Here is a 24,952-nt window from a genome sequence, read left to right as displayed (position 1 = left end):
TCCTACGCAGTGCCGTAGGGGACCGCACCGCCACTTCCCAGCAAATTAGGGACACTGTTGCTCCTGGGGTATCGGCGAGAACCATTCGCAACCGTCTCCATGAAGCTGGGCTACGGTCCCGCACACCGTTAGGCCGTCTTCCGCTCACGCCCCAACATCGTGCAGCCCGCCTCCAGTGGTGTCGCGACAGGCGTGAATGGAGGGACGAATGGAGACGTGTCGTCTTCAGCGATGAGAGTCGCTTCTGTCTTGGTGCCAATGATGGTCGTATCGTGTTTGGCGCCGTGCAGGTGAGCGCCACAATCAGGACTGCATTCGACCGAGGCACACAGGGCCAACACCCGGCATCATGGTGTGGGGAGCGATCTCCTACACTGGCCGTACACCACTGGTGATCGTCGAGGGGACACTGAATAGTGCACGGTACATCCAAACCGTCATCGAACCCATCGTTCTACCATTCCTAGACCGGCAAGGGAACTTGCTGTTCCAACAGGATAATGCACGTCCGCATGTATCCCGTGCCACCCAACGTGCTCTAGAAGGTGTAAGTCAACTACCCTGGCCAGCGAGATCTCCGGATCTGTCCCCCATTGAGCATGTTTGGGACTGGATGAAGCGTCGTCTCACGCGGTCTGCACGTCCAGCACGAACGCTGGTCCAACTGAGGCGCCAGGTGGAAATGGCATGGCAAGCCGTTCCACAGGACTACATCCAGCATCTCTACGATCGTCTCCATGGGAGAATAGCAGCCTGCATTGCTGCGAAAGGTGGATATACACTGTACTAGTGCCGACATTGTGCATGCTCTGTTGCCTGTGTCTATGTGCCTGTGGTTCTGTCAGTGTGATCATGTGATGTATCTGACCCCAGGAATGTGTCAATAAAGTTTCCCCTTCCTGGGACAATGAATTCACGGTGTTCTTATTTCAATTTCCAGGAGTGTATTTTTGTTCGGAAAATTGAAAATTTTATAATGAGATAAAAATCCGAAAACGCGAATTTTTTTTCTGTTGTAACTACCCTAAGTTTTCCGTTATTATCCTGATTATTTCAAACAATTAAATGTTTTCATGCAAAACTAGACCTCACGCTAGTCACTTTGGTACCCTGTTTACCTGTTGCTGTCTCTTTGTTTTGCTATGAAAATTCGGACAAAACTTCATTGTGTAATTTATAGGCAGTCTTGTTTCCGCTCTTCTCGCACGTTTGACAAAAACGTATCGAGTGTTAATCATACGATAAAATAGTTCTTTCTGCGTACTGTCATTTCAAAAAGACGTCGTTTCGATATCCTGAACCGTTTATGAGATACGATGAGTTTTACGATCACTTGATTCCCGATGCAGCGGAAAGGAATCGGACGCGCCACGAGCGACCTGTCCGTGGATATAATAACCGATATTTCAAGAATGAAATGAGATACAACTCCGTTCTCAACTTTAAATACAATTTAGATATATTGGTTACATTTCATACGCAATAATGTATGGCCAAAAATGAACAACACGGAGAGTACACGCAATGTGATTTTATCTCTGCAAACTCATGAAAATTTCGCGGAGCCATGTACTCAGTTTCTTGCAGCACAGTAACTATGACAAACAACGAAAATAAATTCGGAGCTTTATCGAGAAAAGATATCGAGTTGTAAGATACGGAAGAATCAAATCTCATCGCCGAATAGTTTTCTTAACATCGGACGATAAGTATTTCATAGCTGCCGTCGCGTCCGCTCCACTGCTTTGCCGAGAAGACACGTCACTGTCGTTCTCTGTTGGACGTGCTGCAGCGACAAGATTCAAACACGTCTGCGTTCGAACGTCGCCAGCTGTAGCGGAGGACAGGCAGCGCCGCGGGCGTCGCCCACGTAGAACACTTCCGTAACCATACCTGCGGTGGTATTTCGTCGTCTGAAGCTGTCGCTCGCTGTCGGTTGCTTCTGTCGCTTAATAGGACGTGTCCTAAGGCCCGCTTTGCATTCAGCGACAGGGTTCAAGGAAAATAATCTGCTGGGCTAAGTGAGAGGAAGTCTTGGCCTGACAATGTTGTTAAAATTTCTTTATTACAAAAGGTAAGGCTCAGAAATGACAAACACTATTTCTACAACTTCTGACTTCATTCAGAAAACAGTATCAACTCTCGAAATGCTTGCTCTACAGGAATTCTACCCACCAAGAGACCAGGTCTTTACACGGGGATTGAGTATGCTCCCACGACACAACATGCGAAAGTCGCTCGGCAAGTGACTAGGGTTCCAGCAGCTGGGCTGCAAGTACTGCAGGTAACTCTGCTTGGTCCTGACTGGCTTCTCTGTTTGGCTGTCCGTGTTGATGCTGCTACCAACTTCCTACTCCGATTGCAGCGGACATTTCGGTGCGTCCTGCTACCGGGTTTTGGCGTGTTGTCTAAGGGCCCTCACTATCTCATTGGTTCTAATTGTGCACTATTCCTCTGAGGCTGAGTGGTGGTGGTGGTGGTGGGGGGGGGGGGGGGCGGGAAGAAGGCGTTTGTCTTTAAACCATGTCTTACGCCTGCCACAGGCTCTATATGACATATATATTGAAGCGCGAAAGAAACTGTTATAGGCATGCTTATTCAAATACAGAGATATGTATGCCGGCCGGTGTGGCCGAGCGGTTTTAGGCGCTACAGTCTGGAACCGCGCGACCGCTACGGTCGCAGGTTCGAGTCCTGCATCGGGCATGGATGTGTGTGATTTCCTTAGGTTAGTTAGGTTTAAGTAGTTCTAAGTTCTAGGGGACTGATGACCTCAGAAGTTAAGTCCCATAGTGCTCAGAGCCATTTGAACCATTTTTGAACAGAGATATGTAAACAGGCAGAATACGGCGCTTCGGCCGGCAATGCCTGCATATGGTGTCTGGCGCAGTTATTAGATCGGTTACTTCTGCTACAATGGCAGGTTATCAAGATTTAAGTGAGTTTGAACGTGGTGTTACAGTCGGCGCACGAGCGATGGGACACAGCATCTCCGAGCTAGCGATGAAGTGGGGATTTTCCCGTACAACCATTTCACGAGTGTACCGTGGATATCAGGAATTCGAGAAAACATCAAATCTACGTAATCGCCGCGACCGGGAAAAGATACTGCAGGAAGGGGACCAACGACTACTGAAGAGAATCGTTCAGCTCTACAGTTGTGCAAATCTTCCGCAAATTGCTGCAGATTTTAGTGCTGGGCCATCAACAAGTGTCAGCGTGCGAACCATTCAATGAAACATCATCGATATGGAGTTTTGGAACCGAAGGCTCACTCGCGCACCCTTGTTGACTGCACGACAGAAAGCTTTAAACCTTGCCTGGGTGCGCCAACACCGACATTGAAGTGTTGATGACTTGAAATATGTTGCCTGATCGGACGAGTCTCGTGTCAAAATTGCCGAGCGCCCCTCAACCCAAATCATCATCATCATCATCGTTTCAAATTGTATCGACCAGACGGACGTGTACGGGTATGCAGACAACCTCATGAATCCATGGACCCTGCATATCAGTAGAGAACTCCTCAAGCTAGTGGAGGCTCTTTAATGGTGTGGCGTGTGTGCAGCTGGAGTGATATGGGACCCCTGATAGGTCTAGATACGACTCTGACAGGTGACACATACGTAAGCATCCTGTCTGACCACCTGCATCCATTCATGTCCATTGTGCATTCCGATGGTCTTCGGCAATTCCAACAGGACAATGCTACAGTCCACACGTCCTGAATTGCTACAGAGTGACTCCAGGAACACTCTTCTGAGTTTAAACACTTCCGCCGGCCAGCAAACTTCCCAGACATGAACACTATAGAGCGTATCTGGGATGCTTTGCAAGTGCTGTTCAGAAGAGATCTCTACCCCCTCGTACTCTTACGGATTTATGGACAGCCGTGCAGGATACATAGAGTCAGTTCCCCCCAGCAGTACTTCAGACATTAATCGAGTCCATGCCACGTCATGTTGCGGCACTTCGGTGTGCTCGCGGGGGCCTAACACGTTGTTAGGCGGCCGTACCAGTTTCTTTGGCTCTTCTGTGTACGTGCTCCTTCCCAAAACTCCCTCCCTTTATTGGTCTCTTACCCTCGCTCCATGTCTGCAGTTACTTCACATTTGTTGTCACAGCTTACAGTGTTACCTCCATACATTACTGTAGCCACCCTGGTGCTCTCGTGCCGGCCGCGGTGGCCGTGCGGTTCTAGGCGCTCCATTCCGGAGCCGCGCTGCTGCTACAGTCGCAGGTTCGAATCCTGCCTCGGGCATGGGTGTGTGTAATGTTCTTAGGTTAGTTAGGTTTAAGTAGTTCTAAGTTCTAGGGGACTAATGACCACAGCAGTTGAGTCCCATAGTGCTCAGAGCCATTTGAACCATTTTTGGTGCTCTCGTCAGGGTTCTGCTCGATGCATTTAGGAGCCTCTGACGTTTCATGTCAGCTCCGTCCAAAGTCTGGCTGTTATCGCGCCTAGGTGACCAGCATCTCTCGTCTCGTAACTTTACCTTTGGTATGTTTCGAACTTACAAGACTGGGCCGTTTCCGTGGGTGCTACACTGGATACAGCTCGAATGACAGATACAAGTGCGTCATTCCGTGCAACTTCAATTGTAAGCCGGAGTTTATCAGTCGCAACGACTGTCAAGTGGTGGTGTCTCTGTGCCACAGCAACCCAACACCAAAGGTGAGCCGACCGTGGTGTCCGAGCGGTTCTATGCGCTACAGTCTGGTACCGCGCGACCGCTACGGTCGCAGGTTCGAATCCTGCCTCGGGCATGGATGTGTGTGATGTCCTTAGGTTTAAGTAGGTCTAAGTCTAGGGGACTGATGACCTCAGATGTTAGGTCCCATAGTGCTTAGAGCCATTTAAACCATTTGTAATTAGTCCAACCTTGTCTTTCGGGTCCTACCGATAAACCCAAGCCTGCCACCTAGCTTACCTACGAGTGAGCCTATGTGATCTTTCCATTTCATAACCCTCTACATTGTTGCAGTGTCACACTGTACAGCCTTTTCCTGGAAGTAGGGCTTAGCAGCATCGTCGAAGCATAGGAGCGGAAGACGGTGCAAGAATGATGTGGGACCAACACCTGACATCACCTCCACATATTTTGAGATAAACCACTCTGTGAGCAATAGGATCTGTCAGAATGAAAAATAAGTCTGTAATAACCATTCTTGGCCAACGGCCTTGCCGCAGTGGCAACACCGGTTCCCGTCAAATCACCGACGTTAAGCGCTGTCGGGCTGCGCTAGCACTTGGATGGGTGACCACCCGGTCTGCCGAGCGCTGTTGGCAAGTGGGTTGCACTCAGCCCTTGTGAGGCCAACTGAGGAGCTACTTGACTGAGAAGTAGCGGCCCCGATCTCTTAAACTAACATGCAGCCGAGAGAGCAGTGTGCTGACCACATGCCCCTCCGTATCCGCATCCAGTGACGCCTGTGGTCTGAGGACGACACGGCGGCCAGTCGGTCCCGTTGGGCCCTCATGGCCTGTTCGAGGGAATTAGTTAAGTTATAGCCATTCTTAATGGATTACGGCTCAGTTAAAAAACAGAACTCTAGCGTTGGACATTTGTGTGAAAATGTACAAAATTAACAGGGTTTACATTTAAACGTCATGCAGTGAAAACAAAAGGAAACGCATGCCAAATCAATTGGACGCGAATAAGGTCACTTGCGTGTCCCTAACTTACCCCAGTTATCAAACCTGTAAAAGGAGAGCTGCAATTTAACGTGCAATCCGAAACACGTGTTATTTCTGGCGACCCCTAACATCGTCGAGAGAGATCAGAACAATGTGAAATGCTTCTGCGGACAAAACGCGCTGAAGCGATCTCTTTGACTACTTTATCCACGCTGTTAACTCATAGTGTCTGCCACCGGAGCTGATCCGCTGTTCGCTGGATCTTCACAGTCTCTGCTGTTATTCCAAACTCATAAGGGTCTCACACTGTTGAGAAATGTTGAATAAATGGTCTAACGAGCGTATTGTCGACCACTGCTTTCGTGGATGAATCACATTTTTTAAAGATTTTTTTCAGTGAAGGTTTTTGTCAGTGAACCTCAGCGTGGAATGCTTTTCTTACTGTTTGTATTCTGTGGTCTTTACGTCACTCCAGATGGGTACCTCTAGGTACTTTTCTGTTTTACGGTTGTTACTGTTTACAGGGATTTATCGCCGATAGTGTAACCGAGCGGAAGATAAAGGCTCCTGGACTAGGATACGCAACTACTGATCAGAAGCGAATGTGTATAGTAAGTGTTCATTGCAGCAACTACTAGTCTCAGAGCACACATTACAGTGTTATACATTGACAGAACTGATCTAGAGTGCAACATTGTTTGCTGCTATTGTCTGCACACGTAATTTATGGTACGAGTGTAATTGCTGCTCGACCAGTTCCTACATAGTATTCTCAGAAGTGTGTATTTCTCGAACAAGATGACCGATGTGAGAGTTTAGTTTCTCCTGGCGTGTACTATGTTCAAATGTTGTTGTTGTTGTGGTCTTCAGTCCTGAGACTGGTTTGATGCAGCTCTCCATGCTACTCTATCCTGTGCAAGCTTCTTCATCTCCCAGTACTTACTGCAACCTACATCCTTCTGAATCTGCTTAGTGTATTGATCTCTTGGTCTCCCTCTACGATTTTTACCCTCCACGCTGCCCTCCAATGCTAAATTTGTGATCCCTTGATACCTCAAAACATGTCCTACCAACCGATCCCTTCTTCTAGTCAAGTTGTGCCACAAACTTCTCTTCTCCCCAATCCTATTCAATACCTCCTCATTAGTTACGTGATTTACCCACCTTATCTTCAGCATTCTTCTGTAGCACCACATTTCGAAAGCTTCTATTCTCTTCTTGTCCAAACTGGTTATCGTCCATGTTTCACTTCCATACATGGCTACACTCCATACAAATACTTTCAGAAACGACCTCCTGACACTTAAATCTATACTCCATGTTAACAAATTTCTCTTCTTCAGAAACGATTTCCTTGCCATTGCCAGTCTACATTTTATATCCTCTCTACTTCGACCATCATCAGTTATTTTACTCCCTAAATAGCAAAACTCCTTTACTACTTTAAGTGTCTCATTTCCTAATCTAATCCCCTCAGCATCACCCGATTTAATTTGACTACATTCCATTCTCCTCGTTTTGCTTTTGTTGATGTTCATCTTATATCCTCCTTTCAAGACACTGTCCATTCCGTTCAACTGCTCTTCCAAGTCCTTTGCTGTCTCTGACAGAATTACAATGTCATCGGCAAACCTCAAAGTTTTTACTTCTTCTCCATGAATTTTAATAACGCACGGGAATGCAGCCGGGTGACGTCATCGACAACCACCGATATTTCGACAGGCGACCACCCTGTCATTTTCGAGGCAAAACTGCCAGGTGTGCTCCTGTCGAAATATGGGCGGTCGTCGATGACGTCATTCCCGTAAGTCATTTGATCAAGATGACCGATTCTGGATTTCCGGAAGGCTTTTGACACTGTATCACAGAGAATATTGTCTCAGTTATGTGACTGGTTTACGGCAACGGCCTTTCCGCAGTGGGTACACCGGTTCCAGTCAGGTCACCGAAATTCAGCGTTGTCGGGTGTGGTTGGCGCTTGGATGGGTGGCCATCCGGACCGCCATGCGCTGTTGCCGTTTTTCGGGGTGCACTCAGCCTCGTGATGCCAATTGAGGAGCTACTCGACCGAATAGTAGCTGTTCCGGTCACAGAAAACCATCGTAATGACCAGGAGAACGGTGTGCTGACCACACGCCCCTCCTATCCGCATCCTCATTGAGGATGACACGGCGGTCGGATGGTCCCGATGGGCCACTTGTGGCCTGAAGATGGAGTGCTTTATGTGATTGGTTTTGTGATTTCCTGTCAGAGAGGACACAGTTTGTAGTAATTGATGGAAAGTCGTCGAATAAAACTAAATTGATTTCTGGGTTTCCCCAAGGTAGTGTTATAGGAATGATAATTAAATGGACACCCTAGCTGCAAACAGGCGTTGATGTACTTCATTGGGGACATGTTGAAAATGTGTGCCCCAACCGGGACTCGAACCCGGGATCTCCTGCTTACATGGCAGACGCTCTATCCATCTGAGCCACCGAGGACACAGATGAATAGCGCGACTGCAGGGACTTATCCCTTGCACGCTCCCCGTGAGATCCACATTCCCAACATGTCAGTATGATGGGCAAACATCTATTGAAACGTCCCCTTTTTAACAATTTATACACGACTGTCCTTAACCTGACACACAATATTTTTAGCGCAACGCAATCTGACTTTCAAAAAATCCCTACGAAAGAATGGCCCTGACTAACATTAAACTATACCTTTCACAAATCACTAAATCACTTACCTCACAATAATCTTCGTTTCTCGCACTACTGCAATACAGCAAGCGCCACTACTGCCAGCTAAAGAAAAGATTCAAACTATGGAAGGCACTAACTACTGATAGGGATAGTTAGCAAATGAAAGATATTAATAGAGAACAAACAATGTATTTACCTTGATATCATCATATATATAGCAGTTCATGACAAATTACAAAACTCCGCCATCTCTCTCCCCACATCCACCACTGCTGGCGGCTCACCTCCAACTGCGCAACGCTACGCGCTGTTCACAGCCAGCTGCCTAACACTACAATGGCGAGTATTACAACAATGCAAAGCAGCCACAGACTGCACACAGCACAGCCAGTGATTTTCATACAAAGGTGGCATTACCAATAAAAAAACCTAAACAGCCTACTTACACTATTAGGCGCACTGCGAACGTAGTGGTGTTGACATGTTGGGAATGTGGATCTCACGGGGAGCGTGCAAGGGATAAGTCCCTGCAGTCGCGCTATTCATCTGTGTCCTCGGTGGCTCAGATGGATAGAGCGTCTGCCATGTAAGCAGGAGATCCCGGGTTCGAGTCCCGGTCGGGGCACACATTTTCAACATGTCCCCAATGAAGTACATCAACGCCTGTTTGCAGCTAGGGTGTCCATTTAATTATCATTTCATTTCTAGCAAGCTGCATGGTCAACCACGGTAACTGTTCTTTCGGGAACAGATACTACCGTCATATATAGTGTTATAGGCCCTTTGCTGTTCCTCATCTGCATAAACGATTTGGGAGACAATCTGAGCAGCCGTCTTAGGTTGTTTGCAGATGACACTCTCGTTTATCGACTACTAAAGTCATCAGAAGATCAAAACAAATTGCAAAACGATTTAGAAAAGACATGTGTATGATGTGCAAAATTGACCCTAAGTAACGAAAAGTGTGAGGTCATCGGTATGAGTGCTAAAAGGACTCTGTTAAACTTCAGTTACACGATAAATCAGTCAAATCTAAAGGCCGTAAATTCAACTAAATAAATAGGAATTACAACTACGAACAACTTACATTGGAAGGAACACACAGAAAGTATTGTGAGGAAGGCTAACCAAAGACTGCGTTTGATTGACAGCACTCGTAGAAAACGTAACAGATGTACTAAAGAGACTGCCTACACTACACTTGTCCATACTCTTTTAGAATACTGCTGCGTGGTGTGGGCCGGCCACGGTGGTCTAGCGGTTCTGGCGCTGCAGTCCGGAACCGCGGGACTGCTACGGTCGCAGGTTCGAATCCTGCCTCGGGCATGGGTGTGTGTGATGTCCTTAGGTTAGTTAGGTTTAAGTAGTTCTAAGTTCTAGGGGACTTATGACCTAAGATGTTGAGTCCCATAGTGCTCAGAGCCATTTGAACCATTTTTTTGCGTGGTGTGGGATCCTTACTAGACAGGATTGTCGGAGTACATCGCAAAAGAAGGAGAGTACATTTTGTTTCATCGCGAAATAGGGGAGAGAGTATGACTGAAATGATACAGGATTTAGGATGGACATTATTAAAACAAAGACGTTTCTGCGGAGGAATCTTCTCACGAAATTCCTATCACCAACTTCCTCCTCCGAATGAGAAAATATTTTGTTGATGCCGACCTACATAGGGAGAAACGATCACCATGATAAAATAAGGTTGCCGTGAGGGATTAGCCGAGCGGTCTAGGGCGCTGCAGTCATGGACTGTGCGGCTGGTCCCGGCGGAGGTTCGAGTCCTCCCTTGGGCATGGGTGTGTGTGTTTGTCCTTACGATAATTTATGTTAAGTAATGTGTAAGCTTAGGGACTGATGACCTTAGCAGTTAAGTCCCATAAGATTTCACACACATTTGATAAAATAAGGGAAATCAGAGCTCGTACGGAAAGATATAGGTGTTCGTTCTTTCCGCGCGCTGTAGGAGATTGGAATAATAGAGAATTGTGAAGGTGGTGCGATGAACCCTCTGCCAGGCACTTAAATGTGGTTTGCAGAGTATCCATGTAGATGTAGATGTAGATGTGAAGAATCTGCTGGCACGCGCTCCAACACTGTCTCGTCAACTTCTTCTGAGCGAACAGTTCTTCGTCGAGGCCCTTGGCAGCTGTCTGTGCCTTGAACGATCCAGTTTCCCGCAAGTTTATATCCTCAGCGTTAAATTTGTTTCTATGAGGGTGACGCCTATGGGGAAATTTGTCTGTACGTTCGTATGCTCATCCTGGCAGTATGTATGTATCGTTGCACCATGCATTACTACCTCGTCTGCAAGTTCCTGCAACAAGTAAATAATCCTTATTCCAGAGACGAACATAAGATGTTAACAGTGATTGTAGCACGGGCATGTCATAAACGATACTGTGTTGATTTTCAAGGTATCTCGACCAACACTGACACAGCACGCACTTGTTCGTTGTGAACCAGAAGCAGTGTAGAACGGGTACATCACTCTCGCTTGTTAATCCAGATGTCGTATGGCCTGAAATATTCGTTTTCAACCATAGATTCACTGTCTCAAACTCTTCAGTTTATGTCATCTACCGTCTTCATAATTGCCGGCCAGGTTAGAGTCCTTGTTATTGCCAGACATTTCAGCTCTCTGTACTATGTTTGCCGACCGGTGTGGCCGAGAGGTTCTAGGCGCTTCAGTCTGGAAATGCGCGACAGCTACGATCGCAGGTTCGAATCCTGCCTCGGGCATGGACGTTTGTGATGTCCTTAGGTTAGTTAGGTTTAAGTAGGCCTAAGTTCTAGGGGATTGATGACCTCAGATGTTAAGTCCCATTTGAGCAATTTTTGCACTATGTTTCGCACCCTGCACACCCCCAAATCACTTACAAATTTAGTCACGTTGTCGGGCGGCGGGCAGAATAATTTTACTGTTGTATAAAAGTTTGTAGAATGTAGAAGCACTGCATTTCCCGGCCGATTAACCATATGTGCGGCGGCGGGTGAAGTTATTGTTCTTAAAAATGTTCCTATTATTTTTGCTGTTGTTTGCCGTTCTCAACACTGGCTCTCTAACTACAATATTGGCTACCAGAAAGTGATTAGCAAAACGTGAAGCCTGTAATTAGAATTCCTAGTGCCCACTTCATCTGAGAATACACTTATAGTTACAGCTTATAGCTCTGAGGAATTAGGAGATTGTCCGGGATTTATAATCAAAAACGATTTTCTAAAATAGTTGAGTATATTCTGAAAGTCACAGATGAAAAACAAAAGAATCCACACAACCTAACTAACAGAGCAGTTCAGAGTCTAATGCGCTGATGCAACTGTAATTGTCCAAATTGAATATTTAAATGAATGCTCGCCATAATTTGATGATTAGGTTCATCAAACGCCACGCTAAATAATGGTAGAATGTTTGTCCCGCGGCGGCACGTGAAAATACGACAATACGCCAACTGAAGCTAGATAATGAAAATCATCCCAGAATTAACACTTCACTTGAAAATGATTTCATGGTTACGCGTATCTCGAGTAACTTAATACGGCATCCGAGGCTGTTTGTAGCAATGATACCGACGCGACGCGACTCCCGACACAGATGGCGTGCTGTTCAGTGTCTGGAGAGAACTGGGGCCTTGCCTTCTCGCGCAGCGTTCTTATATATAAAGCCGCGGTGCGGACGGCTAAGGGAACGCCTGATCAAATCGGCTCTCCCGACTAGCCGCTGGGCTAGTAATGCACCACTTAAAGTTACCTAATAAATCATAGCTTCTCTTGCTGATGGCCGATCAAGCTCTTAATTTAAATGTGCATTCAGCACACAGGTAAGTATTGATAATAAAATTTTGACGTGGCTAAGTTAAATATTTTGGGCGAGAGAATTAATTTAATTACACTGCACGCAGTAGACGAGCTCTGAACTGGCCCTTTGGAGATACGCTATCGCTATAGTTTTATAGGTATTCAAATGAAACTTCTCGCATCCTTATGGCGATAGCGGATCTCCATTCTACTTAAATATAAACATCCTAACCTTATTTATTAGCCTACTTAATCTATCTTGCTTCCTTAAGTTTTAAGACGAAAACCAGAAAATCATGAATTTCCACTAAAATTTTAATTTGTGAAATCCAAAGTACTGTTTTTATTAAATTATGATGAAAGATGAATCTAAATATAAAATTTTAACTTTCTAGCTCTTTTCTGTTGCGCCAATGATTTTTACAGAAAAACGTCCAAATTTCGAAATTGGCTAAAGTTATCGAACTGATATTCAACACATATTAATTTAGTATTACTCCTGACATGCTAGAAACATTTTAGGTTATTTATTTGATTTTTAAAGTATTGCGCAACATTTATGACGTCAGAGCTAGTTCCAGCGGACTGGCTGGCACACAATGGAAAGACTGATGTGAATTTACTACGGCATGAGTAGGCTGCTTCCCTACAACGTACTCTTCCTATTGTACTAGTACATGCAAAATATGTAAAATTTCGTCATTCGCTATCCTTTCCTGGTGCTGCAATTCCGTTGGCCAACAGTATAATATGAAAATCGAATGCAGAGTGTGGGTTGGGACTGCAAGAGGACGGCGAGCTCAAAACTTGACGTCCTGCAACAGAGAGACAGGTGGCTGAATAAGAGATGCGACGCGTGAGTAGTATTCGGTGTAGGTACGACTCCGCGCTGGTCCCGGGTGTGAGGTGCGCCGCGACGCCGCTACGGAATTATCGACCAGCAGCCAGCTTGGCCAGGGCAATCCAGAGCCGACCAGATGGGAGCCCACTCCTCTCTGGGGGTACACACAGGCATGGCACGCGCTCATGTACCGTCAGCTGTAACCAGGGCGGTCGGCAGCTACCTGCCTCCCCATATGCTGAGCATGTACTCAGTAAAGGTCACAACTACCTTACACGGTCCCATTTCCTTCACTTGGCAAACGAAAAACGTTAAATCAGTCTATTGGAAGTCCTGGACATCAATAAACATCTGGCACACGGTTCTCATTTAATTTAAAATGGCCAGACTCAGCCTAGTACGCCCCCTTACCTAACTTCACTCACGCCTCACATTTTTGCGATTATTCGCACGCTGCCTTTCCGTTCCATCACTCATTTCACCCCGAATTTTTTTTTTAGTAACTGCCCGCCATCCATGTGGTGCATGTATTGGTCTCACCACGGACTTCTAGTACTCAGCCACACACAATTGATATCATCAAAGTGAACAGGCCTGAAGATGTCGTTGACGCAACGTCGAAACTAGTAGCCAAATAAATATGAAATCATAAATACAGCTGGAGGAGTTTCATTTTCAATAAAAAAAATCGATTTATTTATTTTGTTGTGGCTGTCACTATATTCCAATTTGCTATATATTCTGTTGTTTATCACATATACAACTTCCTTGCAGTAAATGTAATTCTTAACACTTCCTGCTAAAAAGTTTACGTAATAAAATGGAACAGCTACAGCCGTCCTTACGATGTTATTTATTGTATGGCTACCAGTTTCGGTGTAGCAGTGCGCCCTCTTCAGGCCTTCACTGATGCTGAGGGGGTTAACTCCAATCGTATACACGATCCATCAGTGGCCAACGTCTATGAACTGGTTTTCGCAGACTACCTGTAACGACGATCTCGTGTGTGCAACCAACGTAAGGGCGGCTGTAGATGTTCCACGTTATCACATAAGTGAACGGCCAAAGTCCCTCAAACCTCCAAGGATGGACATACAGGAACTTGATATAAAGTTTGGCTTAGCTATTTACAGCTATAGCACAACTATATACACATGAAATTATTCGGGGCTGCGAATACGAGCAACCATCGGCTGTGTAAGGGAACGACGACAAATGAAAAATTCTGCCGGACCGGGACTCGAACCCAGATTTCCCACTTTACGCGAATGATCACCTTAACCACGCCCCCTTCTTCTTCTTACCTTTTTTTTTAAAGAACACGTTAGTTATAAGGAAATCTTGTCCACCTAGGCCAGGAAAATGTGAAGATTTCGGGGCTTCTGCAAATGGAATACGAACTGTGTCTTGTCGCACGTAAGCATTGGGAAAAAGTGCCGAGCGCAGTGCAATGGTAGTTGAAGAGAGAAAGTGATGTTCGGGGCAAAGTAGACGTGGTTCGCAACCTCAGGCCTGACCACGACGTCTCAGAACTAAGAAGGGTGGAGAGCACCGGATCCAAGAGGGCCAAAAAGCATCTACATCTACGTCTGCATGGTTACTCTGCAATTCACACTTAAGTGCCTGGCAGAGGGTTCATCGAACCATTTTCCTACTGCTTCTCTGCCATTCCACTCTCGAATGGTGCGTGGGAAAAAAGAACACCTAAATCTTTCCGTTCGAGCTCTGATTTCTCTTATTTTATTATGATGATCATTTCTCCATACGTAGGTGGGTGTCAACAAAATATTTTCGCATTCGGAAGAGAAAGTTGGTGATAGGAATTTCGTAAGTAGATCTCGCCGCAAAGAAGACCGCCTTCGTTTCAGTGACTGCCAACCCAACTCGCGTATCATATCAGTGACTCTCTCACCCCTATTGCGCGATAACACGAAACGAGCTGCCTTTCTTTGCACTTTTTCGATGTCCTCCGTCAATCCTACCTGATAAGGATCCCACACCGCGCAGCAATATTCCATCAGACGACGGACAAGTGTAATGTAAGCTGACCCTTTAGTGGGTTTGTCGCATCTTCTAAGTGCTCTGCCAACAAAGCGCAGTCTTTGTTTCGCCTTCCCCACAATATTATCTATGTGGTCTTTCCAATTTGAGTTGCTCGTAATTGTAATACCTAGGTATTTACTCAAATTGACAGTCCTTAGATTTGTGCGATTTCTCGTATACCCAAAACTTTTCGGATTTCTTTTAGTACCCATGTGGATGACCTCACACTTCGCTTTGTTTAGTGCCAATTGCCACTTTTTGTACCATACAGAAATTCCCTCTAGATCATTTTGTAATTGGAATTGATCGTCTGATGATTTTACTAGACGGTAAATTACAGCGTCATCTGCAAACAACCTAAGGGGCTGTTCAGATTATCACCTAGATCATTATGTAAATTAGGAACAGCAGAGGGCCTATGACACTGCCTTGCGGAACGCCAGATATCACTTCTGTTCTACTCGATGATTTACCGTCTATCACTACGAACTGTGGCCTCTGAGAGGGAATCACGAATCCAGTCACGCAACTGAGACGATACTCCATATGCACGCCTTGCGGAACGCCAGATATCACTTCTGTTCTACTCGATGATTTACCGTCTATCACTACGAACTGTGGCCTCTGAGAGGGAATCACGAATCCAGTCACGCAACTGAGACGATACTCCATATGCACGCAATTTGATTAATAGTCGCTTGTGAGGAACGGTATCAAAAGCCTTCTGGAAATCTAGGAATACGTAACCGATCTGAGATTAAGGAAAAGGACAAAAGAAGTTCTTTTGTTTCTCTTTTCCATCACCACCGTTTTGCAAAAGCTCTCATAATACCGAACGGAAGGTAAATGAAAGCCGGTCCTCGTCGGCTTCTAAACAGGAACAAAAACAAAAGAGGTCGTCTCGTTACGACGTGGGGATGCTCCATTATGTTATTCGGTGCGGTATTAACAACGCATGTCCTATCGCAGCAATGTGGCCACCGTTGGAGTCCAGTCCTAACAGAAAGGGTGTGTGGTTCAACTTCTCCTGTCGTGGATAATACAGCTGCTTGATGGGTTATGGAACGCGCTCCAGAGAAAATTTGAGAAATGTTGCTGGTGCTTGTGGTTCCATACGATCGCAACGTGTCGTTTGTTTACGTAGTGGCAAAAATCGAGGACTGTCTTCTCCCCGCAACCGAACTAGTAGTGGAAGGCGTGGTCGCATAGCTACGTCACAGAATTCGTTTTTGCTCTCGGAAAATACACCTCACCCGGGAAGAGAAGCGATTGTACAGTTGTCGGCTCGGGAGTCACGCTTGTGAGAAAATCTAACATTTGGGGCATTCAATGAGAAACGTCCTTCAGCGATTCGCGGGCAAAAAAAAAAAGGTTCAAATGGCTCTGAGCACTATGGGACTTAATTTCTGAGGTCATCAGTCGCCTAGAACTTAGAGCTACTTAAACCAAACTAACCTAAGGACATCACACACATCAATGCCCGAGGCAGGATTCGAACCTGCGACCGTAGCGGTCGCGCGGTTCCAGACTGTGCGTCTAGAACCGTTCGGCAGCTCCGACCGGCATTCGCGGACAAGGCAACGATCATCCGTATCCATCACTCCACAGGTAACATGCAATGGAGAGTCCGCGAGGTGAACTTGATGTAGCCGAAAACTTGGACACATGCTTTCCGTTAACCGTTACGTGCAAAGCGAACTGAACGTCCGTATCAGGAATGACGGATCGCATCGCTTCGGCTATCTGTGCACCACCCACAGCCAGACCCAAACATCCATATGTGGTCATACCTGCGTCACAACCTCTACTCGTATCGTACACACATTGCATAGTTCCCGTGCAGGGGAACACATTTTAAATGAAAGTCGCTGCCCGATATCGGCGGCTAACTTCGATATTGCAGTGCGTGTGTTGTTAAGAAGAACGATGCACACATGTCTGAAGATCTCATCAGTATGTACATCCAAAAATTTTGAGCGTTCTACCCTGTTTACTGACTCATGCTCATGTGCTACATCAATTGTTGGTATGGCTATATTTGTTGTTCAGAACTGAAAAGTTCTTTGAAAAACTGAGGAGAGTTCATTTGCAGAGGACCACTTAATAATTCTTTGGAAAATATCATTTACCAACTCTTCCGTTGTTTCCCACTAATGGGATTCATTATAACACTAGTGTCGTCTGCGAAAAGCACAATTTTCGCTTGTTGAATGTGAAGTGGAATGTCATTCACATATGTAAGGAAAGGAGTGGACCCAAAATTGAACCCTGTAGGATTGCATTTGAGATTTTTTTTCCCCAGTCACTAAAATTTTTTACCTTTTCAGTATTGTATGTGAACTATTCAGCACGACCTTTGGCATCCCGTTTGTTAAGTATGATTCAGACCAGCTGTGTGTAAAGCCATCATTTCCATAAAACTTGAGTGTTTCTAAGAGAATAACATGGTCTAGACAATCAAACGCCTTGGAGAGCGCGCAAAAAACTAACAACTGGCGATATATTATAATTTAGGAGTTGTAAAATTCGATGAATGAATGTATAAACTGCATTCTCAGTCTAGCAATCCTTCTCCAATCCAAACTGTGATATGCTAAGTAAATTGTTCCCACGTAAGTATGCGACTACTGTTGAGTACATTACCTTTTCTAATATTTTGGAAAAAGATGTCAGTAAGGAAATTGAAAGGTAACTGTTTAAGATCGTCGAAAGGTCGCGGTGTTTTAATACTGCCATCCGGTTGGAAACCCGACAGTTTTTCTCCAGAACCAGCCACTGATAAGAATTTAAAGTTCGCCTAGCTTTGACTCTTCAGCCGACACCATTGCCTTCAGCTAATCTAATCACTAACTGCGTTCCTTAGCATAACGACTTTCAGCTGGCGCAAGTTAGTTCAGATGAAGTCACTTCCGGGAGCTCGTCGCTGGCTGTCGTTTTATGGCCCAGACCTCCACAACGTTGCACCTATGATCATCTGGAAGATTATTTTTCGAGTCGATGTCCGCTATCCTGCTCTGGCCTCATTATCAGGTGGTTTCTGTCCCTCCTGTAGCAAGCCAGGAAAACATTTTGCCTATAATGGCAGGAGAGGACTGCTCACGTATTCTAGACCTGTGCTTCATGATGTTCTTCCCAGGTTGTTTAAGTAGAAAACGTTAAAGTGAAATTTATACTCGCGGAGACATTTGTAGATAATGACTGTAGTCAATATATTTCCTTGTATTTCCTAAGTTCGTGTGAATAATGTCCTACAGCACTTAGGTCAAAAAATGTTACCGTATCTGGTACAACCAGGATATACATAATAATTTTTATGATTATTTCCAAGACGTGGAGTGTCTTTCAGTTTGTGTCGGAATGAATTAAACATCGTCATAAAGTGCAGCATTTACATAACACTTTGGTTGATGGCAGACGATTAATTAATTATAAGCTATTTTGGTGATGTGTGAAAATTGCTACTTTGCTGAGCTATAGTGGTTAAGTAGCACTCTTCCCCACACACGAAACGTCTTTGAGTTTCCACTAGTAGCGGCTGCAGGGTGGGAAACCTCTCAGGTTGTTATCGGAGCAGGCGAGCCAACGTGTAGACGGTGGATTACGCCACCCCCAGTTCGTCGCGTGGCTGACGCGTCTTCCGTTCCGGGGAGTGCTTTAATCGACTCTAATCCCTCAGGCGCCGTTCTGGGTCGCCAAAGTAGGCCAATTGCTTCCTATATTCTGCAGAGGTCGAAGCAGTTTGTAGGGCGTGGCTAACGGCGAGCAAGATGCGAGGTAACAGAAAGGTTTCGCTTAGAGACGGGCTGACTGTTCTGAAGTTAAAAGTATTACAGAGGTAACAATTATCACCAAGTATTTTTAAGCACATGTTTGCTCGATAACAAAAACATTGATTTTTTTAAAATAATTACTTCAAGCTTGGGTCTACAGCTGATATAAAGTTAACAAATGATACTGTTTTTCCTTTATTGGTTATAATTATTAGACAAAAGTGTACATTTCACAAAATCAGACTCTGCGGTCTGTGTAAAGCGATTAACGCTTACAGATAACTCAGAAAAACGCAGCTGTAATTTGGACTTTACATGCATTTTTCTTGGTGTCTCTAGTTTCGTCAATGCTTGGTAAACAACTTCAGATTTATAAATAAAAATACAGAGACTATGGATTTTCTATAGTATTAATTTATTATTCTTGGAGATGTTCTCCATCACTGTATCTAAATGAAAGGCTGCTTCTTTTTTACCATACGCGTTTAGCATCTTTTTTATCTTCAGTAGCCTGTAATATGTTTTTCTTTTATATACATAATTACACTATATAATGTTTTCAGGCTTGTTATCATGAAGGCTATTTGTTTTTCACCCTACGAGCTAGAGCGAAATGGAAACCACAGTGAAAATCAGAAACGTTGTATCTGCCACATTTATCTACACCTTCCTGCTACTTCACTACATAGTCGCCGATCCCACTTAGGCATTTGTCGTGGCGTGATGTCAACTTTCCAATACCTCATCGTAGAAGGCAGCCGCCTGTGATTTCCTTCCAATCCCCTGAGCTGGTTTCAAAAATGGTTCAAATGGCTCTGAGCACTATGGGACTTAACATCTGTGGTCATCAGTCCCCTAGAACTTAGAACTACTTAAACCTAACTAACCTAAAGACATCACACACATCCATGCCCGAGGCAGGATTCGAACCTGCGACCGTAGCAATGCGCGGTGCCGGACTGAGCGCCTAGAACCGCTAGACCACCGCGGCCGGCCCCTGAGCTGGTCTGCAGCTCGTTGTCTGTGCCAAAATTCTGTCCTCATTGCCAGCGGTTCATGTGAGCTAGGAGATGAAAATCAGAGGGAGTCAAGTCCGGGCTGTACTGTGCGTGATCAAACACTTGCCATCGAAAACGCTGAGGGAGCGTCTTTGTTGCCCCTGCGGTGTGCGACTGGGAATCAGAAGAAGCAAACACTTGACACTTGCGTTATGTGGGCTGCATAAAATCAGGCCGAACCTCTCAGAAGGCACGCCACACTTGGGGGGAGACACTGTGTAGTCAAGTCATAAGAGAAGTTATTAAAACTTCGCACAAAATACACTTATGTTCAGAAAAGCAGGACACCTTGAACCATTAGAGATAGGACGTTCATATTCACAGAACGTGTACATTAGTATGTTCTGCAGAAATGGTTAGCATTCCAGTCACTTCGGTCCAGCTTGTGTCCTGTTGTCTAGTAGGCACAAGGTCCACCATGGGCCCGGATAGCTTGCTCCATGCGTGATGGAATCGACGCGTATAAGGCGCGAATGGCGTCCTGTGGTGTAGCCATCCATGCTGCATTCACCTGGTTCCAAAGTTCATCTGTATAGAGGTTCGCATTTGGTCAGAGCGCTGCACCCATCTTTCACCGTATCCCACATATTTTCGACTGGCGACAAGTCTCGTGATCTAGCGGGGCAGACACCAAGAAGGCACATGTTCGTGCAGCAAAATGTGGTCGTGCATTGTCTTGCTGAAAAATGGCGTCTGGAGTGTTGTGCAGAAAGAGTATCGCTACGAATCGCAGAATATCATTCACCTAGGCCGCAGAGTGCCCTGGACAAGCAACAGTTGTGATTTGTGGTTGTGCCCAATAGCACCCCACACCATAATGCGTCGAGTAGGCGCAAATTTAGTCACTGTGACGCCGCTCCCCCAGAGTGCGGCGAACCAAAATGCGGCCATCATTTTCAAACAGAACCTGGATTCGTCCGAAAACACTATATGATGCCATTCCTGTCCCCAGTGACGTCGTTCCACACACCATTGCCGTCTAGCATGTTTTTGCACTTTCGTCAAAGGTAGGCTGAGAAGTGGACGACGCGCAAATAACCCGTGCCGTAATAAACGGAGACAGACTGGTGACCCTTTATAGTGTGCGATGTGTTACACTGATCCACTGTTGCGCCAGAGCCGAGGGGGGCGCAGTTCTGTCCTACAATGCCATTCGGATGAGGTGTTGATCTTCTCAGGATGTGGTCTGGGTGGTGCGACATGATCCCCTCTCGTCGTGTTCTACGGACTTCTGTGAACCATTCTGCACACACTGTTGCACTACCGAAACACTTCGCCCCACATGAGCAACAATGTCCCGGATGGATGCATCACATTTTCTCATGCAAGTAATGCGCCCCCTTTCAAACTCGCAAATTCGACAATACGGTTCGGGCATACGTCTGCGAGCCGTCCTGTACGCCTGCTCAAGTCCCACTGATCCGTTACCTTCGGTTCATAGCAATAACGAGAGCTGCAAGCACATTTTACAGGTAGGTGGTGTTGCGCTGTGATATCGATGTTGACCTCGAACCGGTGGGCCGACATGGTTAAAATGATAATTATTACTGCAGAACATACTAATGTACATGTCTGTCAGTACGAACGTCCTATCTCTAGTGGTTCAAGGTGAGTTACGTTGTCAGTTTCTTCTAGCAAACAGTGCCATAGGCTGGTGAAAGATCGTAGCCTACATACAGATCATCTATGGTAAGATAATTTGACTGAATCCTCCTGATGATAGAGAGATAATACTCGGAAAAGTGTGTTGAACAGATAAATAAAAGCGTCATCTTACGTAATGTGTGTAAATCGGTTGACGAGTTTGAACACCTGTTTTTGACGTATTTTGTATTGTAATATTTCTGGCTTATTCAGCCATCATATTAAGCTCCAGGAAGCTATTCCCAGGGCAGTGGAGATGCAAGAAGCATAGAGATGACACAATGTGGGATGAGGTACCGGTGACATATGTTAGATTCGGTACCATTCCCGTGAGAAAGACCGCCTGCATGATGCTGCTGCTCTGTGATTGGCTGCTGTGTTCGGCGGTAGGGCGCCAAAACGTTAAACTTTAGTTGCTATTATTAATTAAATCTGTCATCCAAATTACTTCATTTTTTTAAATATACATCTCTCAACAGCCAGCTATCAATCAGTCATTTCAAAAATATTAAAATCAAAGTATTATTAAAACAAAAGACTGACGATATTACTGCCGATGCACTTCGGTGGCGTTCGGGTTACGCCTTGCTGGCTTGGCGCGCGAAGTGTCTCGGGCAGTCCGGCTCTCCAGTTCTGACCGTTCCAGTAGACAGACATGCTGTCTGTTATAGCAGTATTTGTTTCATGCAATTTTATTTACTACAGTTCCGACCGTCGCTAGGTACAGACATGTTGTCTGTAATAGTAGTATTTGATTCATGTAATTTTATTCTCCAGTTCTGACGGTTCCAGTAGACAGACATGTTGTCTGTGGCAGGATGTATTTCAGGTTATTTTAGTCAGATATAATGACTGTGGAAAGATATGTTCAGTACGTTGTGATCGAGAATAGTTTCTCGTGTCTATATCAATAAAAACGCGAGTGGCATCCCAAATGAGTTATAGTTTATTCGTAGCAGCAGTTCCTTGCGAAGTTAATTTCAGCCAAGAAAAAGAATCCACGCCCTGCGTGCTGTTTTCTGCGCTGGGGACATCATCATCATGAAGACACCAGGTCAGTGAAGTGTACAAGAACTTGTGTATTCCACACAGGGCAGTGGAAACAACTAGGCACCTCACGTGTACTGCATGCACAGTACAAATGTGCTCAGTGACACATCATCTGCAGTAATGCAGAGGAGGTAAAGGAGGATGAAAGTATTAACACTATCTCACTTTTATTCCTTTTTCTTGCCGTAGTATCTGTATCGATATTTCTATGTCAGTTTGTAGTACTGCTTAACTATAATGTTGTATCTGTCATGGAAAATCTTTGCCTATGTATATATGTTTCAGTTATGTGAAACTTTTGAACGACGTTGTTTAAATTATGGTTGTGAATTTAAATAACTACTGAAATGATTGTTATATAATGTACTGTAAATGACTTGGTCCATAGTTAGGGAACGTAGTGTTGAATGTAAAAGATGTGGCAAAGCACCGCAGCTACGGAAGTAGCCTGGCGGAGTGGAAAAGGTGTGGTTGGCGCGCAAGTGGCAACTCGTCCTTTGTGACGGGTAATGAGTCTGGGCTGAGCAGTGCTGTGGGTAACACCTCACTAGCAGTAGCGGATCATAGTGGCTCATATTCCTGGAGCTTTGAGGCCAGAAGAGCTTAAGGGCAGAGTAACTATGGGCCTCGGATGCCGCACTTGGTGATACCGTTATCATGACATGGTTTTTGGCTCTATAAAAGTATAATTCCGACACCAAGAAGACCAATAACAGGGCGAGGCCAACAGTACCGCCGTGGCTGCACCGCCGCCAGGTTAACAGACACTGCAAATTGCGCCACAAGTGCCACCAGGCTTCCACTAAATTGTTTGTATTTGGCAATCTCTAAATGGACCAGGTATTTGTGAAATTTGTTTCATTTTATAATTATAATTGTGGTATTCCTAAAAACTCTACCTTACACCCGTGATTATCTCAAATCACAAACCTGGATAGCAATCCTATCCCAGTGAATTTAATTCCGAGTGTCCTGATTTATTATGAGAAAGTGGTTGCGCTTAAATGTAATGTTGTGTTGTCATTTGTATAGCCAATTATACAGGGTGATTCAAAAAGAATACCACAACTTTAAAAATGTGTATTTAATGAAAGAAACATAATATAACCTTCTGTTATACATCATTACAAAGAGTATTTAAAAAGGTTTTTTTCACTCAAAAACAAGTTCAGAGATGTTCAATATGGCCCCCTCCAGACACTCGAGCAATATCAACCCGATACTCCAACTCGTTCCACACTCTCTGTAGCATAACAGGCGTAACAGTTTGGATAGCTGCTGTTATTTCTCGTTTCAAATCATCAATGGTGGCTGGGAGAGGTGGCCGAAACACCATATCCTTAACATACCCCCATAAGAAAAAATCGCAGGGGGTAAGATCAGGGCTTCTTGGAGGCCAGTGATGAAGTGCTCTGTCACGGGCTGCCTGGCGGCCGATCCATCGCCTCGGGTAGTTGACGTTCAGGTAGTTACGGACAGATAAGTGCCAATGTGGTGGCGCTCCATCCTGCTGAAATATGAATTGTTGTGCTTCTTGTTCGAGCTGAGGGAACAGCCAATTCTCTAACATCTCCAGATACTGTAGTCCAGTTACAGTAGCACCTTCGAAGAAAAAGGGACCAAAAACTTTATTGGCTGAAATGGCACAGAAAACGTTCACCTTAGGCGAGTCACGTTCATACTGAGTTGTTTCCCGCGGATTCTCAGTGCCCCATATACAGACATTGTGACGGTTGACTTTCCCGTTAGTGTGGAAAGTTGCTTCATCACTAAACACAATCTTTGAAACGAAAGATTCATCTGTTTCCATTTGAGCAAGGATAAAATCACAGAAATCGATTCTTTTAATCTTATCAGCTGCAGACAGTGCTTGAACCAATTTCAGACGATAAGGTTTCATAACTAACCTTTTTCGTAGGACTCTCCATACAGTTGATTGTGGAATTTGCAGCTCTCTGCTAGCTCTGCGAGTCGATTTTCCTGGGCTGCGAACAAATGCTTGCTGGATGCGTGCTACATTTTCATCACTCGTTCTCGGCCGTCCAGAACTTTTCCCTTTGCACAAACACCCATTCTCTGTAAACTGTTTATACCAACGTTTAATACACCACCTATCAGGAGGTTTAACACCATACTTCGTTCGAAATGCACGCTGAACAACTGTCGTCGATTCACTTCTGCCGTACTCAATAACACAAAAAGCTTTCTGTTGAGCGGTCGCCATCTTAGCATCAACTGACGCTGACGCCTAGTCAACAGCGCCTCAAGCGAACAAATGTACAACTAAATGAAATTTTATAGCTCCCTTAATTCGCCGACAGATAGTGCTTAGCTTCTGCCTTTTGTCGTTGCAGAGTTTTAAATTCCTAAAGTTGTGGTATTCTTTTTGAATCACCCTGTACTTTTCAGTACGTCAAAAAATT

The 24,952-nt window shown here is 45.1% G+C and overlaps 1 protein-coding gene and 1 pseudogene across 1 annotated transcript in view; one reads left to right on the top strand and one right to left on the bottom strand.

Annotated features, from left to right (window-relative positions):
- LOC126243384 (xaa-Pro aminopeptidase 1-like) overlaps nucleotides 1-24,952 on the bottom strand; it is a 376,629-nt gene that overhangs the window by 175,679 nt on the left and 175,998 nt on the right. The gene's annotated exons all lie outside the window — the stretch shown is intronic.
- LOC126208443 (5S ribosomal RNA) lies at nucleotides 5,173-5,290 on the top strand (annotated as a pseudogene).

This window comes from Schistocerca nitens, chromosome 1 (genome assembly GCF_023898315.1).
Source record: "Schistocerca nitens isolate TAMUIC-IGC-003100 chromosome 1, iqSchNite1.1, whole genome shotgun sequence".
NCBI classification, from domain to species: domain Eukaryota; kingdom Metazoa; phylum Arthropoda; class Insecta; order Orthoptera; family Acrididae; genus Schistocerca; species Schistocerca nitens.
Note: the sequence above shows the minus strand (reverse complement) of the source record. Positions and strands in the feature narration are given on the sequence as shown.